The sequence below is a fragment of the Ipomoea triloba genome, chromosome 6 (genome assembly GCF_003576645.1).
Source record: "Ipomoea triloba cultivar NCNSP0323 chromosome 6, ASM357664v1".
Lineage (NCBI taxonomy): Eukaryota > Viridiplantae > Streptophyta > Magnoliopsida > Solanales > Convolvulaceae > Ipomoea > Ipomoea triloba.
In genome coordinates this window covers 7,949,961-7,962,384 of record NC_044921.1, presented here as the reverse complement: position 1 = coordinate 7,962,384, position 12,424 = coordinate 7,949,961, and positions in this window count along the sequence as shown.

Here is a 12,424-nt window from a genome sequence, read left to right as displayed (position 1 = left end):
TTTATATGCTATATATATAATTCTGAATGTATTGGTATCTTGTGAAGTGATTTAATCTTCATATTTAGATTTAAGGTCTTGCCAGTTGCCTCTGACAAACTTTATCTATGATTTTTGCAGCTTTAACTTCAAATTTTGCATCATTAGTTGGTTTTTTGAAAGTAGAGAGCAAATAAGAAACCCCTAATTCAAGGAGTGCTAATGTGAAAGACTTTATTCCTATCATTTCTCAGTTCTCTTTTAGCTGAGAGTATTGAATAAATTTCAGTATTTTATAAATTCAAGTGCATGTGGAAATGTAGGTATACAGCTAACAAATCAATGGATAACTGTGCATTCTGCAATGCTGATGGGGACTTTTTGATAGTTCCTCAAAAAGGAAATAAGTGATGCCCCACTTCACTGGTTTAATGAGTCATTTGTTTTTCAGTAACCATGTGTTTGATTGTACCTAATCCAACAATCCAAATGAAACCAATTTCACTTTCCTGGAACCTCTTAGAACTTATGAGAATTTTAAAGAATTACTTTGGATCTTTGGTGAATTTTAAAGGATACAGACTCTGCCTTCATTCTGATTACTAGCTGCTGTCTTATCTTCTATTTGGCTCTTTGTCTCCCCCTCCAAAAGTTTTTGTGGTAGTTGTAGGATAATTCACCCATGCTCATATAGTCATATTACAGCTCAAAAGAAAGCTCCAGTTTTTTCATCTTCTCTTAAGGTTAATTGTGATGTTCTTAGAGATTGCTGATTTTCCTTTTGTTATGTTCACTGAAGTTGTTTTTATCTTTTGTTTACACCGTATAGGGTTGTGGATTACAACTGAATGTGGTAGGCTGCAAGTCAGTCCTGGTGAAATAGTTGTTATTCCTCAAGGATTTCGCTTTGCTGTTGATCTGCCGGATGGAGAATCCCGAGGTTAATGTTGGTGAAATTTTTGGAACTCATTTTCAACTCCCTGATCTTGGGCCAATAGGTGCACATGAAGTTCAAAATTACTTACACTCCGTGCATGTTAAATCGGAGATTGTATGATATGCTTTGATTCTGTTTAGGTGCAAATGGCCTTGCTGCACCAAGGGATTTTCTTGTTCCGGTGGCATGGCTTGATGATAGCTGCCGTCCAGGTTACACCATTGTACAAAAATTTGGCAGTGAACTCTTCACTGCAAAACAAGAGTTTTCACCATTCAATGTGGTTGCTTGGCATGGAAATTACGCCCCTTACAAGGTAAATATTCTTGAGGATGCAAATATAACTTGGATAAATTATCAATACTAGTTTCCTTAATCCTTATGGAGTAAAAGTGTTCTGTTTGCAGTATGATCTAAACAAGTTCTGCTCTTATAACACTGTTTTGTTTGATCACAGTGATCCATCAATAAACACAGGTATATTCCTTTCTGCTAACATACAGTTGCTTGCTGTCTTGTATTATTAGATAGATTGAATTGCAACTTCTATTTGATTCATTTTCAAAAACCAAATGCAGTTTTGACAACACCCACAGATAAACCAGGAGTGGCATTGATGGACTTTGTCATTTTTCCACCGCGATGGTTGGTTGCTGAACACACTTTTCGTCCTCCATATTACCACCGAAATTGTATGAGTCAATTTATGGGCCTGATCTATGGAGGATATGAGGTAAACTTTTCAAATTCTTTGGTAATTTTTGCTCTGTAGGGGGGGGGGGGGGTGAAAAGAAATATTGGTTTTGGTAGCCTTTGGTAATGTTCATTTGATCTTTCTGGATAGAACATCCTTAAAAGTACCCAGGTTTGTTCATCATAGAATGAATTTGTGATAAATCATGAATTTCAACACAGTTTGCTGTTTTCAGGCAAAAGCTGATGGCTTTCTTCCAGGTGGTGTAAGCCTCCATAGCTGCATATATGACTCCCCATGGTCCCGATACCAAAACATACGAGTTGAAACATATACTCACTCCCTCCCCCGTCATCTCCATACTTCCAGAATTGAATAACTTGTTTCGTCTTAACTAAAAGTTTAAACTTATAGTGAAATTATACATTTATTATTATTATTATTATTATTATTATCAACAACCATGCACCACTAGCATTCTGTTCTTACAGTTACAGCCTATCTGCTATAGTGTTCATCCACAGAAAAACATCTTACAACATTATAATGCTCACAGGAAGACATCTAAGAACATTGTATTGCTCCCAGAGAGGCATTTGTCATCTAACAACATTATAATGTTGACAGAAAACAATAGCCCTAGGAAACGAAGTAGGGCCCCGCATAGAATCACAGGCACGATGGCATTTATGTTCGAGTCTTGCCTCGTGCCCCTAGTGTGTCTATGGGCGTTGGAGTCGCCCTTCATGGATCACTATTATTATCAGTGCTGGATAGGTTTGGAGTCTCACTTCACAAGAGGAGGATCCACGGATGAGTTGGAAAATGGACACCACTGGGGCATGGCTCACAAATGCTTGTCATCTTGTCATGGATCCACCGGAATAATGGTTGATCTGTCTCTATCGAAATGCCACACTTTGTACAGAATAATACATTATTGGGATACAAGTTGATGTATGGGTATGACTGAAACATAAATATGAATAATGGAGCGGTTGGTTCTCCCGAGATGGGATTATCTTAGGTAATAATAATTTGAAATTATCAGAATGTAAGGTTATCTTTTATTTAGTTAACATAGTGGGAATGTAAGTTAATATATTTGGTTTCGGTTATATTTTAAAGATGATGTTATTTTCTTTCCTAAGTTTATCTATTGACATGACAGTGAAATTCACTGGTTATTCATAAATTAACCAATCGGGGTAATCAAATCCAATCAAATAGTGTCATGGAAAGTTTTAAGTAAGGTGTGCAACATTACTCATATTTGAAGTTATATTACACTACATGCTTAAATGCTAGCCAGAAATATAATGCACAACTTTATTTGGTAAAAATGACAAAAATTTCACAGTGACATTACCATGAAAATTATTTTTCGAATTTAGCTCTTATCCATTGGCTAATTAATTTGATTCATTTTTTTAAAAAAAAAATTATTCTCAATGACTAAAATAATCCATATTTAACACCCCTACAAAATCTGATGTGGTTCTTCGTTTTCAACAATTATCATGCAAAAGCTCTTAAAATATTCCTACTCAGTTATTATTTTTACACTCTTAGTTTTTTTGTATTTTGTTCTTTAATAAATTACAGATTACTGATTGATTAGCTAAAATTGAACATTTCACGAGCGGAGCAGATAATAAAAAAAATTAGAGCACGATTTATAACATATCAACAATAAAGAAATGAACTTAAAAAAAAAAAAAAAAAAAAAACTCTTTACACCTATAACACATATTGTGATGAATTAATACATTACAAATATTATATTTCTAATAGTATTAATTTATTCTTTTAGAAAACACTCTTTTCATGCAAAATCATTACTAACTACCATGCAACCAAAAATAGTATAGTCAAATCTTATACTGTAAAAGATATAAGATGAAGGAGTGGTTGGAGTTTGTTTGAATTAAAAGAGGACGATACATCCTAAAGGGGTGGTAAGTAGGTGAAGCATGATGTATTTAAAAGTCACAAATTTAATTTTTATCAACGTCACACAGAATTTTTTAGTATAATTTATATTTCTTGTATGATTTACATTCTATTATACAAAAATAAAATTTACCTTTGTAAACATATATAGAACTAAAGTTTCTCTTGTTACTTTAAAAAAATAAAAATAAAGGTATGAATGCCAAATTAAGAAAGGACACGTGGATTGAAGAGTCAGCAATAAGGCGATAACTTCTCCCCTCACAAGTCACAATCATACACTCCATGAAAGTTCAGCACAAAAAGTTCAAAATATCAAAACCTACCACGTCTCGTCCCAACTGTAATGTGGCAAACTGATGCTGCTCTGCTACCTTAAATTATTGCCCATCTTTATCAATCCAATCACATCATAAATTTAGTCGCAAAATATGGACAAATAACCATTTCAATTATTTTTTGAATACTTAATTATATTTAAAATTGAAAAAACTCTAAATATATAACTGAACTTTAACAAATTACAATTGTATCACTTAAATATATTTTTACCAGTAAATTTCAAGTTAATACTGAAGTAGATGCCACATCATTGTGTTTTTGCTTATTTGGCATAATAATATTCTTATATATTATTGTTATTTATTGAAAATAATAAAAAGCTTTGTTGTCTCCCCTAAACAGTAATGTATTATTATTAGGAGGTGTTTGGTTCACTGTTCACGGAATGTAAGATTATTTTAAATAATAAGATTAACTCTTGAAAAGTAATGTAAGATTTTGAAAATGTAATATTACCATATGTTTTTTATTAGGATTTTGAAGTATAATATTAACATTTTTTTATTTACAGTTATATTGATCAATTTACTATAATATCCTTAATAAATAAATAAATAAATGTGTGTGCGGGTATAGCCTGACAGGGAGCCAAAAGTCCGCCCTTCATTTCCGTTCTCTATTTTCTTAGTGTTTGACAAATAGCCCCCAAGCCTATCTTGTCTAGCCCACTTTCCTCATATTTACACCTTACGACTCCGCATTTTATGTTCTTTCTCACTTTTGACACATCCTTTATCCCCTTCCTAGTCTTTACGTCTTGAAACCCTATATTTTATGTCTTACTACACTTTGGTCCCCGAACTTTCCCCCTTCTTCACTTTACATCGCATCCATTCAGTATTTGAACTCTCACCCCCTTAACTTTGACCTTTAACCCAATTTATACACCAATTATCATCTAGACCTAATTAACCATTGGGCCTCCACTTCTCGGGTCCACTGAAATTTGGGCCAAAGCCCATTCCTCCATCAACCTTCATCTCCCCTAGACAAGCTAGAGAAGAAGATTAGTGCACTAGCAATCATTATTGCATGAACTATGGTCCACACAGCTGTGTGGACCATAAATCAAATAATGCACATTTAGTATAAAAATAATGTATATTTAATATAAAAATAATGTACATTATATTCAGGGGATGTACATTATTTGTGCACTGAATGTACATTATTTTGTATAATGTACACTCAGTACAAAAATAATGTACATCCAATACAAAAATAATGTACATTTAGTACATTAAAAATGTACATTTTGTTATGGTCCACACAATAATTTGCCAACGGCGGGGTAGTTGGATACTTTACTGGAAAAAAAAAACATTATTATTATTATTACTATTATGTTTTGATAACTAATAATAACTCTAATAATAAGTATTATTGTGATATGCAATTGGTTCAATATTAGTTTGTTTATTTATATTTATACATTACATTTTATTCTTTGATCAAATTAAAGTTCGATGAAGGCAAAATTTAAATATAAAAAAAATTATAATTACAATGTAATATCTATTCATAGTTAGTTTCTCAAAGTACTAAAACTACAGTTGTCTCTATTGAGACTTGAACTCACTCCCATGCTCATCCATGTGGGAGTGTAAACTAAGACACTTAGTACCACTAGACCACCAAATCTTTGACATTATCACATCAAATCTAATTTAAACTTGAATACACTTTTTTGCATGGACTAAGGGTTGTGCTTGAGATGGATTCTGAGGTAGTGGTGAGATGCTTATCAAGTAAGTGAGTACCAAAGTGGTAAGTGATCCGTTAATATGGTGCATTATTGTAAGAGGAAACTGTGAGACAATAACAAGTTTGAATTTATCACATTTTTAATGAGCAAAATAAAGCGACATATTATCTTATTGAGATTTTTTTATTACGTAAATGTGGAATGAAGTTGTTGAATGTTCCTCTGTTTATCTTTAATTGATTTTATTAGGTGAATGTGTGAGATTTACGAAACACAAATTCAGTCTAGCTAGGATAATTTGTTTATTTTAGTTTGTTGAAAAACAAAATCTTTGATACACCATCAATCACTACACAAAATAGCATAAAGAATTATGTCCAACAAACACATTGCATGCACATAGAAGAATGCTTAAAAATTCATATCAATAAGCTTCCACAGTACATGTGTCCACAAACACAAAACAAACATAGGACCACGTATATTTACAAAACAAATCCTTAATTTAAAAATCTGGTTAGAAACAAAATTTAGTTGGAGTGTTGTCCAATCCAGACACTCTCCTTTTACCGTACCCTTTTTTGTTGGGTATTCCACATTGGCAAGTTTGTTAGGTTGAAGACTTGTTATACCGTGATCGTGGACCATAGTCATGGCTGATACTGCAGTTGTGTTGAAAGGAAATTATAGTTGCGCAGAACATATGTTGTTTAATCCGTCTAGAACTGCAGTTATGTTGAACTGATACTGTAGTTGTGTTGAAAGGAAACTGTAGTTGCGCGGAACAGATACCGTTTCATCCGTCTGTTTTCATTAATCAAAACGACGTCGTTTTGATGTCGCGGTCCATAATTCATTGTGGACCGCGGTCCACCGTATAATTTGCGATGACCGGGGGTAGCTGGATTTCATAAAATTGGGTAAATTACCACCTTCTATGTATAGTGAGAGAAATATAGGAAGGACCCTTAAATATAAAAATTAATAAATAAATAAAAGAGTGGTGAATGACCCTTAACTTTGCGGTTCAAACTTAAATAATGTCAAATTGAAGAATTCACGCCTTTCTTCCCCTTTCCTTCCTATATTTCTTTGCTCCAAAGATGAGGTCGTTTTATTAATATGATTACTACATGGTAATTACGAAGTATATATTATTCTTAATTAATATTATGCTAATTATGAAGTCCATGTAATATGAACAATTATGGTAATTAAAGAGTATATATTATTAAGGAAAAATTGCACCTTTCGTCCCTAAATTATAGGGTAATTGTAGAATTCATCTACGAGTGTTGGTCATGCTTAATTTTCGTCCCTAAGTTATCATTGACGTTGTATTTTTCATCTCTTGCATCTCAGGTAGAAGTTCATTCGCATTACCCTTCATGATAAATGGAAGTAAATAATAACCTATTAATTTTATAAATACTTTGAATTCAGTGAAAACATTTTATAAGTAATTTGTTTCATAATTATGTACATTTGTACTGAACACTACTTGCTACCTTTTCACTCGAAGCCTTTAAATCTGAAGTTGACTTCCCAATCAAGTCATTACATTCACGGTCCCACAATTGAAAGGGTGCACTCCCAGTGGCATTAACAACGTGTAGTGTAAGTTTATATCTAAAATTTCCATCTAGATATGATTTATCACATTTTGCACAGTAGAAACAGTTGGATACCTACTCTAGTTGTTTTTTGTTTTTTGTTTTTTTTTTTTTTTTACATCTCTTGCAAGAGAGGTACCACTAATCGCCTATTGTCTCAATGGCTAAAATTGTAGCCAACGCCCAATAACTCCACACCTATTAATTAACAATTATATTAGTGCATATGAGGGAATTGGGAAATTATTAATTATTATAAGTCCGTTCACATTAATAAATAACAGTTATAGCAATAGAAAATACCTCTAGAAAATCATACAACTTTAAAATGCAGCGGGTTTTGATTGCCTCCCCATTAATTTCATGACTTACTCATGATCCTGAAGAACAAAGTGGATGTACTATGTCTCTCACCCATTAATTATAATTGTACGTGGAGGTTCAATCGAGATAACAGAACCAACCAAATCTATATATATTTATATTTAAATAACAAAAATTGTAGTAAATATATAATATATATTTAAAATAGTAAAGGAAGTGAGGAATGTAAATAAATATTACCAAATAGTTCAGATGCATTAATTTGGGTAAGACCAAGTTGATCGAAAGCTTTCAACATGTATGTCATGTTTAGAAAGTCGTTGTTACACTGAAAGACTCTTATAGAATGCATGAACATGATCTTCTATTTGTGGTGCGTATTTTTGTATCTCATGTCATTTGGTGCAACAATAAAGTTTTTAATGGGGTACAAGTGACCCTCAGAAAATATTTTTTAAATTTCATCAACTTGAGCCTTTTTTATATGTATCCGCATACCCTAAATTACCAAAAAGTAAGAATTTGATGAAAATATATATATATATATATATATTGAAAATAAAAGAACTTATATTAAAAGCTCCAAATTGGAGTAAGGGGGAACAACATGCCAAAACATACCGTCATCTTACAAAGAAGACATACAATCCTTTGCTAAAGCATGGGCTAAAACATTATCCGTTCTAGGAACATAAAAGACAGAACAAGAAATAAATGAACTGATTAAAGTAATACATTCTCTCGTGGTAATGCCAATATACGATAGGATCTCTGAAGTAGACACAAGATTACCACAAAGGATAGCACAATCCATAAACACAGCAACGGCATCTTCATCCCTATTCTTTAACCAAGAAAGGACCTCCTTACAAGCTAGAGACTCTGCCATAATAGCCGAATCACAAAACAGGAGAGGAGTACTCATAGATGCAACAAACTCACCATTCGAACTCAGTAGAACCGCACCTGTCGTTGCTCTCCTCGTACCGCTATCATAAGCTGCATCAACATGGCACCGTCGGTGAGATGTAGGTGGAGGAACCTGTCCAAGCGTGGAAGTAATCAAAGTCGGTAAGGGCTGAGCATTTTGCCAATTTTGAAAAGATTTTTTCGCTGTTGCCACCACTGAGGCTGGAGTAGGAACTATGGCATCCCACACTGCTGAATTGCGACCACTCGAAACTGCATAAGGAGAGCTGCAACTTTAATAATTGTTTCACCATCTGTTGTACTAAGGATCTGCTGGAACCACATTGGGAAAGACACACCAGTTCCATTTGGGATATCAAGATGAGAATCACGCCACACAAGGGCTGCAAAATCACAACAAATAAGAACATGTGACACATCTTCCACCTGAACTGCACAGAGAGGGCATAAAGGATCAATATCCAAATGTCTCTATATTAAATTACTAGTGGTAGGAAGGATATTAGTAATAGCCTTCCAAATAAAAGTTTTCCACTTCGAAGGAATCTTTAGTGTCCACAAATTATTCCAGCTATTAAAACCACTGATCAAGGGATTAATAGTTCCCTTAATACGTCTGTACCCACTCTTCACATAATAGATGCCATGAATATCATCAATCTAGTACCATGGATCAATGTAACTCGGACTGATAGGCACACGCTTAATTAAATTAATGTCCCTGGCTACATAAATATCGGACAAAATAAAATCGTCCCAAGAATTAGTAGCCGGGTCAATTAAACCTGAAACTGTAGCATCATTCAATTATGGAGGTTTAAGAGTATGAATCATTGGGTCAAGATCGGATTCAGATTTTAGTACTCGTACCATCTCCAATTCGCCGTCGTATCCCTCCACAAATCAAATCCTTAGCCGCAAAAATACCCCTCCAACAAGCACTTGGGTTAGTCCCAATCACAGCATCAACAAAAGAATAATTAGGAAAGTACCTTGCCTTATACACACGAGCCACTAAAGAAGATGGATTAGTTAAAAAACGCCATCCTTGCTTGCCCAATAGAGCCAGAATAAAAACACGTAAATCCTTAAATCCAGTCTTCCTAAACTCTTAGGGTGTGCACATACGCTTCCACGACATCCAATGGATTCCCTTCTCGTTACTTCCTCTTGTAACCCACCAAAATCTATCCATCAACCGCTCTAGGGCCATACAAGGAGAATCAGGGAGTAAGAAAACACTCATTGAAAAGGTAGGCATAGATTGAGCCACACTCTTCAACAAGATCTAACAACTTCTTATTCCACGAACCAATCCTTTGTCTAATTTTATCCTCAATATAAGCAAATACCCTCCTCTTATTACGACCCACAAAGGATGGAAGACCCAATTATTTACCAAAATCAAATGCCTGAGACACCCCTATGGTACTCGCAACAACAACCCGGCCAATGTCAACAATATTCCTACTAAAGCAAACACTGGACTTATGAAAATTGACAGCCTGTCCAGAAAGTAATTCATAAGTTTGAAGACATTGCTTCACAAATCACAATCACAGCTTCATGCAAATTAGCCTTAAAAAATAAAAGGCTATCATCGGCAAAAAATAAGTGAGAAACTGTTGGGGCTCCCCGGGCAACTCTACATCTGTGGATAGTTCTTGCGACCTGATCATGTTGAATTAATTGTGATAAACCTTCAGTACAAATAATGAATAAGTAAGGAGAAAGCGGGTCACCCTGCCTAAGACCGCGAGTATGGGTAATTGATCCACAACAAGACCCATTAATCAGAATATTATCCTTTACAGTGGTTACACAAAGCATTATCAACTCAATCCATTTATAATCAAAACCCAACGCCTCCAACATCTTACGAAGAAAGGCTCATTCCATACGATCATAGGCTTTCGCCATATCCAATTTCAGGGTAGCCCAACCCACCTTTCCAAGTTGTTTGCGGTTCAAAAAGTGGCCCACCTATGCAACTAACAATATGTTATCAGTAATTAGCTTGCTAGAGATGAAAGCACTTTGAGACTCTGAAATCACTATAGACATAAGGGGTTTCATCTGGTTTGCAATCATCTTAGCCATAACTTTGTAAACCACATTACATAACGCAATAGGCCTTAGATCAGTCACAGCTTCAGGGGGATTCTTTACTTTTTAGGGATCAATACTATATTTGCATCATTTAAACCACTAGGGAAAGATCCCGAGTGTAAACAGTGTAAAACAAAGTCTGTTACATCCTTACCAACCACATCCCAAAAATGCTGGTAGAAACTAGGGTTCATTACATCTGGCCCGGGTGCTTTATTTGGGAACATAGAGAATAGAGCTGACTTTACTTCCTCCGTAGTGAAAGGGATAAGAAGAGTAACATTCTGTTCAGAAGACACACGAGGTGCTAAGGCAGGGAACGATGCCATATCATGCAGCCCTAAAGACTTAAAAATATTTGCATTAGAGGATGAAAAGCATCACCCTGAAACCAATTTCTAGTATCATCCCTTTACTTACTGATAGTATTATTTTTCTTATGAGCCGAGGCAAAACGGTGATAGTATTTGGTATTCGCATCTGCACCCCGCAACTAATGTTGCTTTGCCCGTTCCCTCCAGAATATATCCTCTTGCGCTTCAAGACGACATAACTCCTCATCCAAGTGTCTAAATTCCACCAAGGAGGCGTGATCAGTATTACCACGAAATAATTGAAGTTTCCCATGGAACATTTTAATCATCTTGCCAAACTTATGAAATCTGTCACCACCCTATGCTCTCAACTTCTCACCACACAACAGTAAACAGTCCTGCAATCCATGCCCTCTCCCCTCATGTCAGGCTTCTTCTACCACACCCCTGTACCCCTCATCTAGTAACCAAGACATCTCAAATTTAAAACTCTTCCTCCCTCTATTAGTCATAATATGTGTGCCTCTAACATCAATAAAAATAATAGAATGGTCAGAAGAATGGGAGAAAATATTTACCACTATGGCTGACGGCAAGCAAGATATCCAAGCATCAGTAGCAATCACTCTGTTGAGTCTTTCCTCAATCCAAGCATCTATGCCCAGGCCACGCTCCCAAGTGAACGGGTAGCCTTTTGTGTCTATAGTATGCAACCCACAGTCTTCTAATGTTTCTCCAAAACCCTGAGCAAATTTTCTGGATGGGGACATCGCCCCCGCTTTTCTGCTGAAGCACCAAGTCATTAAAATCGCCTATAGTAACCCACGGAAGAGTGGAATGGTCTCGAGGAGAACGCAACAAATCCCACGTCTCCCTTCGTATACTACGCTCTAGGTAGCCATAGAAACAAGTCAGCATCCACGGAGAGAAACTAGTGCAACTCACTTCAACGTCGATGTGATGTCTATAAAACCTCAATAATCTAGCAGTATTATTCGACCTCCAAAATAAGGCCAATCCACCACTCAAACCCACACTATCCATATAGAACAAACCATCAAACCCCAATTTCACACACAATCTTTCCGCATGAACTCTACCAACCTTTGTTTCCATTAAAAAGACAAAATCCGGCTTCTTATTGGACACCAAGTCCATAACTTCACGGAACTGTTCGGGGATTGCCTAACCCACGACAATTCCAGCTTAGGGTACTCAGTACTCATTGGGATGGGCGGACCTGAGCACCAAGGCCCGCCAACAGCAAGTTTTTTGACACATCGCTCATAGTCTCATCACCATCCTCACTCTCCTGCACTCTTCTCCGTTTCTGATCATTATATTATTATACATTATAATATAATACAATATGAAATATGTGAATATGTGTTATATAACTATTAGCATGTGAATTATAAAACTAATATATATATATATATATATATATATATATATATATATATATATATATATATATATATATATATATATATATATATATATATATATATATATATATATATA